Below are 14,591 nucleotides of genomic sequence, written 5' to 3'. Positions count from 1 at the left end.
AGTTATGCTGAACATTCTGGATGCCCTGTAAAGGTTATGACTCCAGAAATCCTTGATAAAATCCTTGATATGGTGATGGATGACTGAAGAGTTAAGATGCGTGAGATTGCTAGTGCTGTGGGAATCTCGAATGAAAGGGTATATAATATTTTTCATAAACATTTGGACATGAGAAAGCTATACCCAAGATGGGTTCTGCAATTGCTCATGCTCGATCAAAAACAGAATTGTGTGAAGTGTTGTAAGGATGGTTTGCAGCTGTTCAGGAAGAATCTGCAGGACTTTAAGCATCATTTTGTCACAGTGGATGAAACACTGATACATTACTATACTCCTGAGACCAAACAACAATCTAAACAATGGGTTACCAAGGGACAATCTGCACCAAAAAAGACCATTCCTTCGGTCGGAAAGGTTACAGCAACTGTCTTTTGGGATTTGCAAGGGATAATTCTCATCAGCTATCTAGAAAAAGGGTAAAACTATTACAGGTGAATATTATTCATCATTATTGGAATGTTTGAAAACTGAGCTACAAGAAAACTGCCGGTGATTGGACCGCATAAAAGTCCTTTTCCATCATGAAAATGCACCATCACACACTCCAGCAATTGTTGTCACAAAATTAATGGAAACAGGATTCCAACTCATTTCACATCCCCCCTATTCTCCAGACTTGGCTCCCTTGGACTACTATTTGTTTCCCAATTTGAAGAAATGGCTGGTGCGACAAAGATTTTATTGAAAAGATGAGATGATTGCAGCAACTAATAGCTATTTTGAGGACTTGGGCAATTCCTATTATTCGGAAGGGATCAACAAATTAGAACAGCATTGGATGAAGTGTATAAGTCTAAAAGGAGACTGTTGTTGTTGGTGTTCTGGTCTTCAGTCCTGAGACTTGTTTGATGCATCTCCCCATGCTACTCTATCCTGTGCAAGATACTTCACTTCCCAGTACCTACTGCAACTTACATCCTTCTGAATCTGCTTAGTGTATTCATCTCTTGGTCTCCCCCTACGATTTTTACTCTCCACACTGCCCTCCAATACTAAATTGGTGATCCCTTGATGACTCAGAACATGTCCTACCAACTGATCCCTTCTTCTAGTCAAGTTGTGCCACAAACTCCTCTTCTCCCCAATCCTATTCAACTCCTCCTCATTAGTTATGCGATCTACCCATCCAGCCTCAGCATTCTTCAGTAGCACCACAACTCAAAAGCTTCTATTCCCTTCCTGTCTACACCGTTTATCATCCAAGTTTGACTTCCATACATGACTACACTCCATACAAATACATTCAGGAAAGACTTCGTGACACTTCAATCCATACACAATGTTAACATATTTCTCTTCTTCAGAAACACTTTCCTTGCCATTGCCAGTCTACATTTTATATCCTCTCTACTTCAACCATCATCAGTTATTTTGCTCCCCAAATAATAAAACTCCTTTACTACTTTAAGTGTCTCATTTCCTAATCTAATTTCCTCAGCATCACCAGCCTTAATTTGACTACATTCCATTATCCTCGTTTTGCTTTTGTTGATGTTCATCTTATATCTTCCTTTCAAGACACTGTCCATTCCATTCAACTGCTCTTCCAGGTCCTTTGCTATCTCTGACAGAATTACAATGTCATGGGCAAACCTCAAAGTTTTTATTTCTTGTCTATGGATTTTATTACCTATTCCGAATTTTTCTTTTGTTTCCTTCACCGCTTGCTCAATATACAGATTGAATAACATCGGGGAGAGGCTACCCTGTGTCACTCCCTTCCCAACCACTGCTTCCCTATCACCCCTCGACTCTTATAACTGCCATCTGGTTTCTGTACAAAATTGTAAACAGTCTTTTGCTCCCTGTATTTTACCCCTGCCACCTTCAGAATTTGAAAGAGAGTATTCCAATCAACATAGTCAAAACCTTTCTCTAGGTCTACAAATGCTAGAAACGTAGGTTTGCCTTTCCTTAATCTTTCTTCTAAGATAAGTCATAAGGTCAGTATTGCCTCACATGTTCCAATATTTCTACGGAGTCCAAACTGACCTTTTCCAAGGTCATCATGTACCAGTTTTCCCCTTTGTCTGTAAAGAATTCGTGTTAGTACTTTGCAACTGTGACTTATTAAACTGATAGTTCGGTAATTTTCACATCTGTCAACATCTGCTTTCTTTGGGATTGGAATTATTATATTCTTTTTGAAGTCTGAGATTATTTCGCCTGTCTCATACATCTTGCTCACCAGATGGTAGAGTTTTGTCAGGACTGGCACTTCCAAGGCTGTCAGTAGTTCTAATGGTATGTTGTCTACTCCCGGGACCTTGTTTAGACTCATGTCTTTCAGTGCTCTGTCAAACTCTTCAAGCAGTATCATATCTCCCATTTCATCTGCATCTACAATCTCTTCCATTTCCATAATATTGTGCTCAAGTATATCGCCCTTGTATAGACCCTCTACATACTCCTTCCACCTTTCTGCTTTCCCTTCTTTGCTTAGGACTGGTTTTCTATCTGAGCTCTTGATATTCATGCAGGTGGTTCTCTTTTCTCTGAAGGTCTCTTTAACTTTCCTGTAGGCAGTATCTATCTTACCCCTAGTGAGATAAGCCTCTAGTTCCTTACATTTGTCCTCTAGTCATCCCTGCTTAGCCATTTTGCACTTCCTGTCAATCTCATTTTTGAGACGTTGGTATTCCTTTTTGCCTGCTCCATTTAATGCATTTTTATATTTTCTCCTTTCATCAATTAAATTCAATATTTCTTCTGTTACCCAATGATTTCTACTAGCCCTCGTCTTTTAACCTACTTGATCCTCTGTTGCCTTCACCACTTCATCCCTCAAAGCTATCCATTCTTCCTCTACTGTATTTTTTCCCCAAATTCCTGTCAATTGTTCCCTTATGCTCTCCCTGAAACTCTGTACAACCTCTGGTTTAGTCAGTTTATCCAGGTCCCATCTCCTTAAATTCCCGTTTTTTTGCAATTTCTTTAGTTTTAATCTACAGTTCATAACCAATAGATTGTGGTCAGAGTCCTCATCTGCCCCTGGAAATGTCTTATGATTTAAAACCTGGTTCCTAAATCTCTGTCTTACCGTTATATAATCCATCTGATACCTTCTAGTATCTCCAGGCTTCTTCCATGTATACAACCGTCTTTCATGATTCTTGAACCAAGTGTGCTCTGTGCAAAATTCTACCAGGCGGCTTCCTCTTTCATTTCTTACCCCCAGTCCATATTCACCTACTATGTTTTCTTCTCTCTCTTTTCCTACTAATGAATTCCAGTCGCTCATGACTATTAAATTTCTGTCTCCCTTCACTATCTGAATAATTTGTTTTATCTGATCATACATTTCATCAATTTCTTCATCATCAGCAGAGCTAGTTGGCATATAAAGGAGACTAAGTCAAAATATAAAAAAAGGTTTACCCCAAACACACAAGTAGTTTTTATTTTTGCACAGACTTTTCAAAGGCCCTCGTATAATAGGTAGACCATATAGATTTTCAATCAAGTAATAAAATAAATTATACAGTAAACATCACTTTATTTCAGGCCCGGAAATTTAACATAGAGATGACTGACCTATTTAGGCATGTCTTGATATCAACATACTTTGATGGTGGCTTCTATGAACAGATGGAGGAAGTAGCCATGGGAAGTCCATTTTCATCACATGTCACCAACATGGAGCATTCTGAGGAGACTTCCTGACACTTCAATCCATACTCGATGTTAACAAAGTTCCCTTCTTGAGAAACCCTTTCCTTGCCATAGCCAGTCTACATTTTATATCTTCTCTACTTTGAACACCATCAGTTATTTTGCTCCCTAAACAGCAAAACTCATTTACTACTTTAAGTGTCTCATTTCCTAATCTAATTCTCTCAGCATCACCCGCCTTAATTTGACTACATTCCATTATCCTTGTTTTTCTTTTGTTCATGTCCATCTAATATTCTCCCTTCAAGACACTGTCCATTCTGTTCAGCTGCTCTTCCAGGTCCTTCGCTGTCTCTGACAGCATTACAATGTCACTGGCAAACCGCAAACTTTTTATTTTCTCTCTATGGATTTTAATTCCTTCTCCTTTTTTTTTTTTTTTTTTTTTTTTTTTTTTTTTTTTTTTTTTTTTTTTTTTTTTTCAACCACTGCTTCCCTTTCATCCTGTCTCTCATAACTGCAATCTGGTTTCTGTACAAGTTGTAAATAGTCTGTTACTCCCTGTATTTTATACCTACCACCTTCAGAATTTGAAGGAGAGTATTCCAGTCAACATTGTCAAAAGCTCTTTCTAAGTCTGCAAATGCTAGAAATGTAGGTTTGCCTTTCCTTAACCTATCTTGTAAGATAAGTCGTAGGGTCAGTATTGCCTCACATGTTCCAACATTTCTACGGAGTCCAAACTGATCTTCTCCAAGGTCAGCATGTACCAGTTTTCCCATTTGTCTGTAAAGGTTTAGTGTTAGTATTTTGCAACCATGACTTATTAAACTCATTATTCGGTAATTTTCACATCTGTCAACACCTGCTTTCTTTGGGATTGGAATTATTACATTATTCTTGAAGTCTAAAGGTATTTCGCCTGTCTCATACACCTTGCTCACCAAATGGAAGAGCTTTGTCACGGCTGGCTCTTCCGAGGCTGTCAGTAGATCTAATGGAATTTTGTCTACTCCTGAGGCCTTGATTTCAGTGCTCTGTCAAATTCTTCTGGCAGTATCATATCTCCCATTTCATCTTCATCTATGTTCTCTTTCATTTTCATAATATTGAAATCAAGTACATTGCCCTTTTATAGGCCCTCTACATACTCGTTACACTTCTCTGCTTTCCCTTCTTTGCTTGGGACTGGTTTTCCATCTGAGCTCTTGATATTCATACAGGTGGTTCTCTTTTCTCTGAAGGTCTCTTTAACTTTCCTGTCGGCAGTATCTCTCTTACCCCTAGTGATATATGCTTCTACATCCTTACATTTGTCCTCTAGGCATCCCTGTTTAACCATTTTGCGCTTCCTGTCAATCTCATTTTTGAGACGTTTGTATTGTTTTTCGCCTGCTTCATTTACAACATGTTTTTTTATTTTCTTCTTTCATCAATTAAATACAGAATCTCTTCTGTTACCCAAGGATTTCTACTAGCCCTCATCTTTTTACCTTCTTGATCCTCTGCTGCCTTCATTATTTCATCTCTCAAAGCTGCCCATTCTTCATTTACTGTATTTCTTACCCCTGTTCTTGTCAACCATTCCCTAATGCTCTCTCTGAATCTCTCCACAGCCTCATGTTCTTTCAGTTTATCCAGGACCCATCTCCTTAAATTCCTACCTTTGCAGTATCTTCAGTTTTAACTTACAGTTCATAACCAATACATTGTGGCCAGAGTCCTCATCTGCCCCTGGAAATGTCTTACAATTTAAAACCTGGTTCCTAAATCTCTGTTTTACCATTATATAATATATCTGAAACCTTCCGGTGTCTCCAGGTATCTTCCACATATACAACCTTCTTTCATGATTCTTGAACCAAGTGTTAGTTATGATTAAGCTACACTCTGTGCAAAATTCTACCAGGTGGCTTCCTCTTTTATTGCTTACCCCCAGTCCATATTTACCTAGTACTTTTCCAGTCCCCCATGATTATTAAATTTTTGTCTCCCGTAACTATTTGAATAATTTCTTTTATTGCATCACAGATTTGATCAATCTCTTCATCATCTGCGGAGCTAGTTGGTATGTAAACTTGTATTACTGTGGTAGGTGTGAGCTTCATGTCTATCTTGGGTACAAAAATGCGTTCACTATGCTGTTCATAGCAGCTTATCCACATTCCTATCTTTTATTCATTATTAAGCCTAATCCTGCATTACCATTATCTGATTTTGTATTTATAACCCTGTATTCACCTGACCAGAAGTCTTGTTCCTCCTGCCACCAAACTTCACTAATTCCCACTGTATCTAACGTTCAATATCCATTTCCCTTTTTGAACTTTCTAGTCTACCTGATCTATTAAGAGATCTGACACTCCACGCTCCAATCTGTTGTTCTCCAGTTTCGTTTCTCCCAATAATGACATCATCCTGAGTAGTACCAGCTCGGAGATTATTTTATCCACAAGGATGCCATCATTATTTAACCATACAGTAAAGCTGCAGGCCTTCAGGAAAAATTACAGATGTAGTTTCCTCTCACTTTCAGCCATTCGCAGTACCAGCACAACAAGGCCGTTTTGGTTAATGGATCAGTCAATCATCCAGACTGTTGCCCCTGCAATTACTGTAAAGGCTGCTGCACCTCTTCAGGAACCACACGTTTGTCTTGCCTCTCAACAAATACCTCTCCGTTGTGATTGAACCTGTGGTACAGCTATCTGTATCACCGAGGCACGCAGGCCTCCCCACCAATGGCAAGGTCCATGGTTCATGGTAGGGGTGGGTGGTGGGTGGTGGGGGGTGGTGGGGGGGAGGAGATGGACATGTACCTTTTACTTATTAATTACATTCTGCTATTCTCATTCCCCTCCACAAGCCATAAGTTTACTTCCACTTTCTCTCTTCCTATCGCTCTTCCTCCACGCCACACTACTGTCTAATATGGTTTAGTATCATGTAACATTATAATATTGAGATTGTATAAGATGTATGCTATGTCAGAATACCGAAATAGATGACAGAGGGATAGATAAACATTTAAAATCCATCAAAAGAGGAAAGGCCGCTGGACCTAATGGGATACCAGTTTGGTTTTAAACAGAGTATGCGAATGAAATTGCCCCCCTTCTTGCAACGGTGTACCGTAGGTCTCTAGAAGGGTGTAGCGTTCCAAAGGACTGGAAAAGGGCACAGATCATCCTTGTTTTCAAGAAGGGACGTCGAACAGATGTGCAGAACTATAGACCTATATTTCTAACTTCGATCAGTTGTAGAATTTTGGAACACATATTATGTTCGAGTATAATGACTTTTCTGGAGACTAGAAATCTACTCTGTAGGAATCAGCATGGGTTTCGAAAAAGACGATCGTGTGAAACCCAGCTCACGCTATTCGTCCACAAGACTCAGAGGGCCATAGACACGGGTTCCCTGGTAGATGCCGTGTTTCTTGACTTCTGCAAGGTGTTCGATACAGTTCCCCACAGTGGTTTAATGAACAAAGTAAGAGCATATGGACTATCAGACCAATTGTGTGATTGGATTGAAGAGTTCCTAGATGGCAGAATGCAGCTTGTCATTCTCAATGGAGAGAAGTCTTTTGCAGTAAGAGTGATTTCAGGTGCGCCGCAGGGGAGTGTCGTAGGACTGTTGCTATTCACGATATACATAAATGACCTTGTGGATAACATCGGAAGTTCACTGAGGCTTTTTGCGGATGATACTGTAGTACATCGAGAGGTTGTAACAGTGGAAAATTGTACTGGAATGCAGTGGGATCTGCAATGAATTGACGCATGGTGCAGGGAATGGCAATTGAATCTCAATGTAGACAAGTGTAATGTGCTGCGAATACATAGAAAGAAAGATCCTTCATCATTTAGCTACAATATAGCAGGTCAGCAACTGGAAGCAGTTAATTCCATAAATTATCTGGGAGTAGGCATTAGGAGTGATTTAAAATGGAGTGATCATATAAATTTGATCGTTGATCATATAAATTTGATTCATTGGAAGAATCCTAAGGAAATGCAATCCGAAAACAAAGGAAGTAGGTTGCAGTACACTTGTTCACCCACTGCTTGAATATTGCTCACCAGTGTGGGATCTGTACCAGATAGGGTTGATAGAAGAGATAGAGAAGATCCAATGGAGAGCAGCGTGCTTCGTTACAGAATCATTTAGTAATCGCGAAAGCGTTATTAAGATGATAGATAAACTCCAGTGGAAGACTGCAGGAGAGACACTCAGTAGCTCGGTACGGGCTTTTGTTTAAGTTTCAAGAACATACCTTCACCGAGGAGTGAAAAATGGTTGAAATGGCTATGAGCACTATGGGACTGAACTTCTGAGGTCATCAGTCCCCTAGAACTTAGAACTACTTAAACCTAACTAACCTAAGGACATCACACACATCCATGCCCGAGGCAGGATTCGAACCTGCAACCGTAGCGGTCGTGCAGTTCCAGACTGTAGTGCCTAGAACGGCTCGGCTACCCCCACGGCCACCGAGGAGTCAAGCAGTATATTGCTCCCTTCTACATATATCTTGCAAAGAGACCATGAGGATAAAATCAGAGAGATTAGAACCCACACAGAGGCATACCGACAGTCTTTCTTTCCACGAACTATACGGGATTGGAATAGAAGGGAGAATCGATAGAGGTACTCAAAGTACCCTCCGCCACACACCGTCAGGTGGCTTGCGGAGTATGGATGTAGATGTAGATGCAGATGTAGATGAACATTGCCATTGTAACAATATCAAAATGAATAAAGGACATTTAATATCCAAGTGAAATGTGCACTGAAGTGCACGAAAAATAAATAAATCCAATAAAAATAAGCTGTACAACTGTAAAGGATGTACAGCAAACCCTAGAACAGCCCGATGTCTGATGGAGGAGTGGGAAAAAAAAAAAAAAAAAGAGGAGATGAGTCCTGCGTTCCTGTTACCTGTACCGTTATTGGTCAACGCTATGAGTCTTTTGCGCACCAACATCATTCCAACCCTTCAACAATGTAGATGTGTGGGTAGGATAACTTTTATGAAAGGTGGCGCTCCTCCGGACATTGCACAGCCGGTTAGGAGGTTACTGCAGAGGCATTTCGGAAATGCTACAATTATCAGCCCGTCATTTCCCTACAGCCTGGCCGTATGGATCACCTGATCTTAATCAGTGTGACTTCTGGCTGTGGAATTATCTGAAAGACGTTCTATCCAGTTTCCAACCACCAACGTAGCTGAATTGAAGGCACACATTGCACGATGCATTCTGGACGCGACACCCGAGACACTCTGACCTGTCGTGGAACACGCTGTTTCTCAATTTCAACTTGTGGCCAAAAACTGTGCATAGTATACTGAACATGTCTTGCATCAGTCTCACGACAGTTGGAAACCGATGCCATTTGGCCTTTTATGCGGTTTTTGGCCCCAAGACAATTAAAAACCCATGTTATTTTCCTTTTTATGCGTTTTTGCCCACAGGGCAATAAAAAACCAGGTCTTTTCCCCATCCAGTGTGGTACGACCTTGCCGTGGTGGATAGACTTATTTCCAACCGTTGACTGCCGAACAGCAATCATGTACTCTGAACAGTTCGTATGCCGTGGTGTAATGCGCAACTCAAACCGTAGCCGCCGTATTTCCATTCATGTGCCATCTGTAGCCGACCGCATTTACATTAAGACGCCTTGGTCTATGTCATTCCGCCGTGCGTCAATAATGAGCTGTTCAAATTTGATGTCATTCTGAGCAGTGGTACTGTTTCCGTAACGTTTTGAAACCAGAACTTTAGTTTTACAGCATGATATAACAAACTACCTTGTTTTCAAGTTGTAGATATAAGACCATTACAACAAATATAAATAAAATAAATAAAAAATAAAACAGAAATAAAATTCCAAATAAATATAATGCGCATTACACGTAACTTTCATACGCAATGCGACAGTGTTCTGCCTTTTTTTCCGAGCACACGAACATTAAAACAACTTTCCAGCCACGAATACAAATCAATACTGCAAGATTTTGATTGTTGACACCAATTTGAACTTCTGACAAGAGCTTTCAGTTGGTAGGTACCAATCACACAGTTATGTCACAAAGTAGAGTTTTAAACTAAATGACGCGTAGGATCTTACATCTAGAACGTCAGTCTTATCTGTATTCACGGGAAGAATAAGACACACTTTGGAAGACCACCTCCCAGAATCTCAATTCGGGTTCAGGGAAAAAAGATCCACTATCACAGCAGTGGAGCTGCTTTTTAAAAAACATATGGGAAACCATCAATAAGAAGCAAAAATATTATGCTGTATTCATAGACTTCACAAAGGCCTTCGACCTCCTCGATCGATCATTAGTAAAAAGGATGCTCGACGAAACCCTGAGAAGAGACAGCGTCTGGACGAGGATCATAAACTCCATAAATGAATGGAACGAAATAAGGATCTCGGACAACCTCGACTTGTCTGAACCAATAAGGCAAACAAACGGAGTACTCCAAGGAGACCCACTAAACTCGCTCCTGTTCATTCTGGCAGCAAAGGACATTTTGGAAATTGCTCAAGACGAAGATGTCGAAGCATATGCCTACGCGGACGACATTGTGATAGGCTCAAAAAACTTAAAGAAACAACAGGAGACTATAGAAGACGTGGAAAAATGGTGCACAAAACACAAGTTCGTAATCAACACCGGCAAGACGGAAATGATGGTATTCAGACCAGGCGGGCAAATCCCAAAAATGGCAAGAATTGCACTACAAGGAAAGCAAATATCTATCACAAAAGATTACAAATATATAGGGATAACACTCCAGCCGTCCGCAAAGTGCTTCACTAAACACACAACAGAGAAAGCGACACAAGCCATCAGAGCGATAAACTAAATAAGTTCCATCAGAACACTAAATCTAGACACAGCTAAGGCACTCTTCAAATCAAAAATAATACCGATACTGGCTTATGGGATAGAAATCATATGGATACACCTAAATGAAAAGAACTTAGAAACATTGGAAAGAGTAAAAGCAACCTATATCAAAAGACCATTAGGGGTAGCAAAAACCACAAGATCAAGATTAGTCTACCTTCTCGCCCGAGAATCTTTCCTCATAGAGGATCTAGGACAAGGCTCTTACTTCCCAACACATCACATCAGCATCGGAGAACCTACTAAGATCACTACTCAAGAAAAGAGAGGAAGTACCAACGGAATTCTATGGATCGACCGCACTTGGACAGCAGCAAATTTTGAGATGAGACAGGTAATTACAAGACTCGCAGTACACGGATTCCATCATGAAATTTGTGCAAATACAACATACCACGAACCGTCAAGCCTTTGCAAGTGTACACTATGTGGACAGTCTTGTGAGAGATACCATATAGAAATATGCAACAAGAGGACCAGATCAATTAGAGACTATACAATAAATGGTTCAAATGATTATCTGTTATAATACCTGCACTGAATGTAATCTACTACTAAGAATTATGCAGACACTCAATACAACCTTGTAATTCACACTCAAATGATTGTAATCTAATGTATAACTATAATGGCTATTTTGCTGCAATAAATCGTTTGTTTTAAATATTTATCGAAAAGAAAACTAATCGAGTACCGGAGAAAAGCGCTACAGCTGCAGTATGAACTACAACGAAATTAAAAGTAGAGAAATCGTAGCTACATACTATCAAAAAATACTTTATAGCCATATGTGGAGAGGCGATACGCTAATACAGTACTAATATACCAATAAACCCCGATACTCTAAAGAATGAACTACCATGCAAAGAACAGATTCAAGTATTTGATTACTTTACAAATGATTTAGCGAGTTAAGTATTTGACGTCAAGCATGTAAACGAGAAAAGGTTTAAAAAGATTTGAAATAAGGCTTCAAGTTTGTTGGAAGTCGCTAAGTAGTCTCATTACGAAACAAATTTTTCACGCAACTAAGTATTTATGAAGTCATACCTGCTGAACTAATGAGTCGTGCAATTAGTAGTAGAGAGGTAATAAATTTATACGTCTTTCTTGACACTGAAATTTTACTGATGAAAAACGAAAATATAGTACGCTACAATCTTTTTCTTTCATCTTTTTGTGAAGGATGTCGTTGAGAAAGGTTTAAAATTATGTGTTAAATTTGTTGCTCTCATTATCGAACAATAGATGTATAAAGTCCGGGTGTTTGTGCGCCGTCAGTTGCACTGCCTCAAGAGAAACACGCAGTTTCTTATTGTAACGCTTGCCTTATTATTAAAAACCAAATTTTTGCTGCCCCTGGAAGACGTTACCCGCATGCTGCGCTGTTGCCGTATTTCGGGACAATGCAGTTTCATTCACAGAGCAAACGACTCACTCATTCAGATTTCTGTTACTTTCTTGTACCAGTATAGCGGTGAACGTGTATCTGTATATGTTTTACTGTGATTTCCAAATGAATATCAGATTACGGCAATGACAATGAAGTTCCTCACTAGCAACTTTAATTAAATTGCATGCCTATGGAGTATCGTCTTAGTTGTGCACTGGGTTCGTCATTTCCTGCACAAAGCTCACAGTATATAGTAATCGAAGGAAAATCACCGAGTAAAACAGAAGCGTTTGCAAGAAAGTGTTGTAAGTCTTCTGTTGTTACTGATCTGTTTGCAGATGATGCTGTGATTTACCGTCTCATAAAGTAATCAGATGAGTAAAACAAATTACAAAACGATTTATGCAAGATACCTGTATGGTGAGAAAAATAGCCATTGACTCTAATGAAAAGTCGTAAGCCATTCACATGAGTACTAAAAAGAATATGGTAAATTTCAGTTTACAGGATAAAACACACAAATCTAAAGGCTGTAAATTCATCTAAATACTTACGGGTTACAATTATGAATAACTTGAATTGTAACGATCACATGGATAATGTTGTGTGGAAAGCAAACCAAAGACCGCGATTTATTGGCAGAACACTAAGAAAATGCAACAGGTCTAAAGAGACTGCTTATATCACGCTTTTCCGCCCTCTTCTTAAGTTCTGCTGTCCGGTATGGGATCCTTGTTGGGTCCTCAGCCGATAGGATTGATCGAAGAGTTTAAAGACGAGCAGCTCATTTTGTGTTATCGCGAAATGAGCAGAGACTACCATAGATACGATACGCGAATTGGGGTGGCAATCATAAAAACAAAAGCATTTTTCGTTGTGGCAGGATCTCATGAAATTTCAGTCGCCAACTTTCTTCTCAAAATGTGAAAATACTTTGTTGGCGCCCACCTACATAGGAAGGAATGACCATTACAATAAAATAAGAAGAATTAGAGAGCGCACAGAAACATTGAAGTGTTTGTGTTTCTCGCAAGCTCTTCGAGAATAGAACGGTAGAGAAAGAGTTTGAAGGTGGTTCGATGAAACCTCTGCCAGGCACTAAATTGTGGATTGCAGAGTAATCTGGTAGATGTAGATGTAAATGCTACACAAGTACTTTTGGAGGTTTATGTCCCGCATTTAAATTTTTTCAAATGTGAATCTGAAAGTGAGACCGCCATTTTTGACATTTTGAAGACTCAAGAACGAACTACAGAAGCACGTGTCGGTAAGAAACTGTGCAGAGAATAGTAAACAAAAGTGTCGTAGCCGTAGAAACGTCAGAAAATTTTGTTTTCGTGTCCCCTGGAAAGCATCGAAATCGCAAGATACTTGTAATACAAGTAGATTGTTTTGACAACGGTATTTTAAAGCGCCCCGTGTTTGAAATGTATACAAGAAGGAAACACCCGACGTCACACAAACTTGTTACAATTATGTCTGAGAAAGTTGGCTTCAAAGGTAGCGATTCGTCAATGCAAAGAATTTTAAAAGACATTGGTTTCAAAAATATTAAGAGACGTTTTCGTTGAAAGAAGTGCCATAGAAGCAGCACAAACCATGGCCCTTATAAAGATGCACGATGCAAGAGCAGGAGGTAGGTCTGCTGTGTATTACAATGATGACAATTTGGTGAGTCAGAATCATTCCATGAATACCTGCTGGAAAATGAGTGATGGTACGGGTGGTTTTAAAGTTCCTGTAGGAAAAGGTTCTCGGATACTCATTCTGATTGCTGGCTCTTCTGATTTTGTGCGTGAGATTAAACATGTATTTAGGTGTAAGCCAAAAATTAGTAACTACCATTCTTAAACAAACGTTGTCACTTAAACAATTCTTGCCATACCTTGCTTCGAAGTCTGTCATTGTAATTACCATGCCTGCTGTCATTCAGCTGTTACAGAGATAAGACGAAGTACGAGCACCAGGAAAGGGGATATTGTGCTCTGGCTGAAAAATAAAAATATTCAACTCCTGCAGCTCTTAATTCATTAAAAATCACGCGACAGACTGTACAAATTTGACTTTTTTTGCAGGTGAATGAGGCCACACATTTTTGCGTTTACCCATGTATCGCCGACAGTATAATCCGATATATTTAATTTGCGGACAGGTTACAAGCTGCATGAAAAAAAAAAAAAAATATTCAAGATAACAGACACTGAAACGCTTGTGCATGAAGCAATACACAGCATCACCTTCAGTGTGGCCACTGAAAAGTTTCAGAAATAACAGTGACAGGGACGCGAAGATGGACGGAAGTGTTGAACTTATCATCCTAAATTTACAATCAGATGCCTCGGACATGGACTCAGGATAGCAGATGTTATTACGATGTAGATTTAGAAACAAAGTAATGTAATAATCTTTCTTGGTTTTAAAAACTCATGGTTTTACAATGTTTTTGTCGACATATCAATTGCATACACAGTGCGTGAGGAATTCCTAGCTTTTGTTGATTAGGAATATGTAACCTGGAAGTGTTGATTAGGAATATGTAACCTGGAAGTATTCAAGCTATAATCTTCAACACATTGCCCAAGGAGAAGTTTAGTTTTT

General features: G+C 39.4%; 1 protein-coding gene across 1 annotated transcript in view; it reads right to left on the bottom strand.

Moving 5' to 3' along the window:
• The window catches only part of LOC126163560 (uncharacterized), a 94,919-nt gene that overhangs the window by 79,284 nt on the left and 1,044 nt on the right, over positions 1-14,591 (bottom strand). The gene's annotated exons all lie outside the window — the stretch shown is intronic.

Source organism: Schistocerca cancellata, chromosome 1 (genome assembly GCF_023864275.1).
Source record: "Schistocerca cancellata isolate TAMUIC-IGC-003103 chromosome 1, iqSchCanc2.1, whole genome shotgun sequence".
NCBI classification, from domain to species: Eukaryota; Metazoa; Arthropoda; class Insecta; order Orthoptera; family Acrididae; genus Schistocerca; species Schistocerca cancellata.
This window is presented reverse-complemented; position numbering and strand designations above follow the sequence as displayed.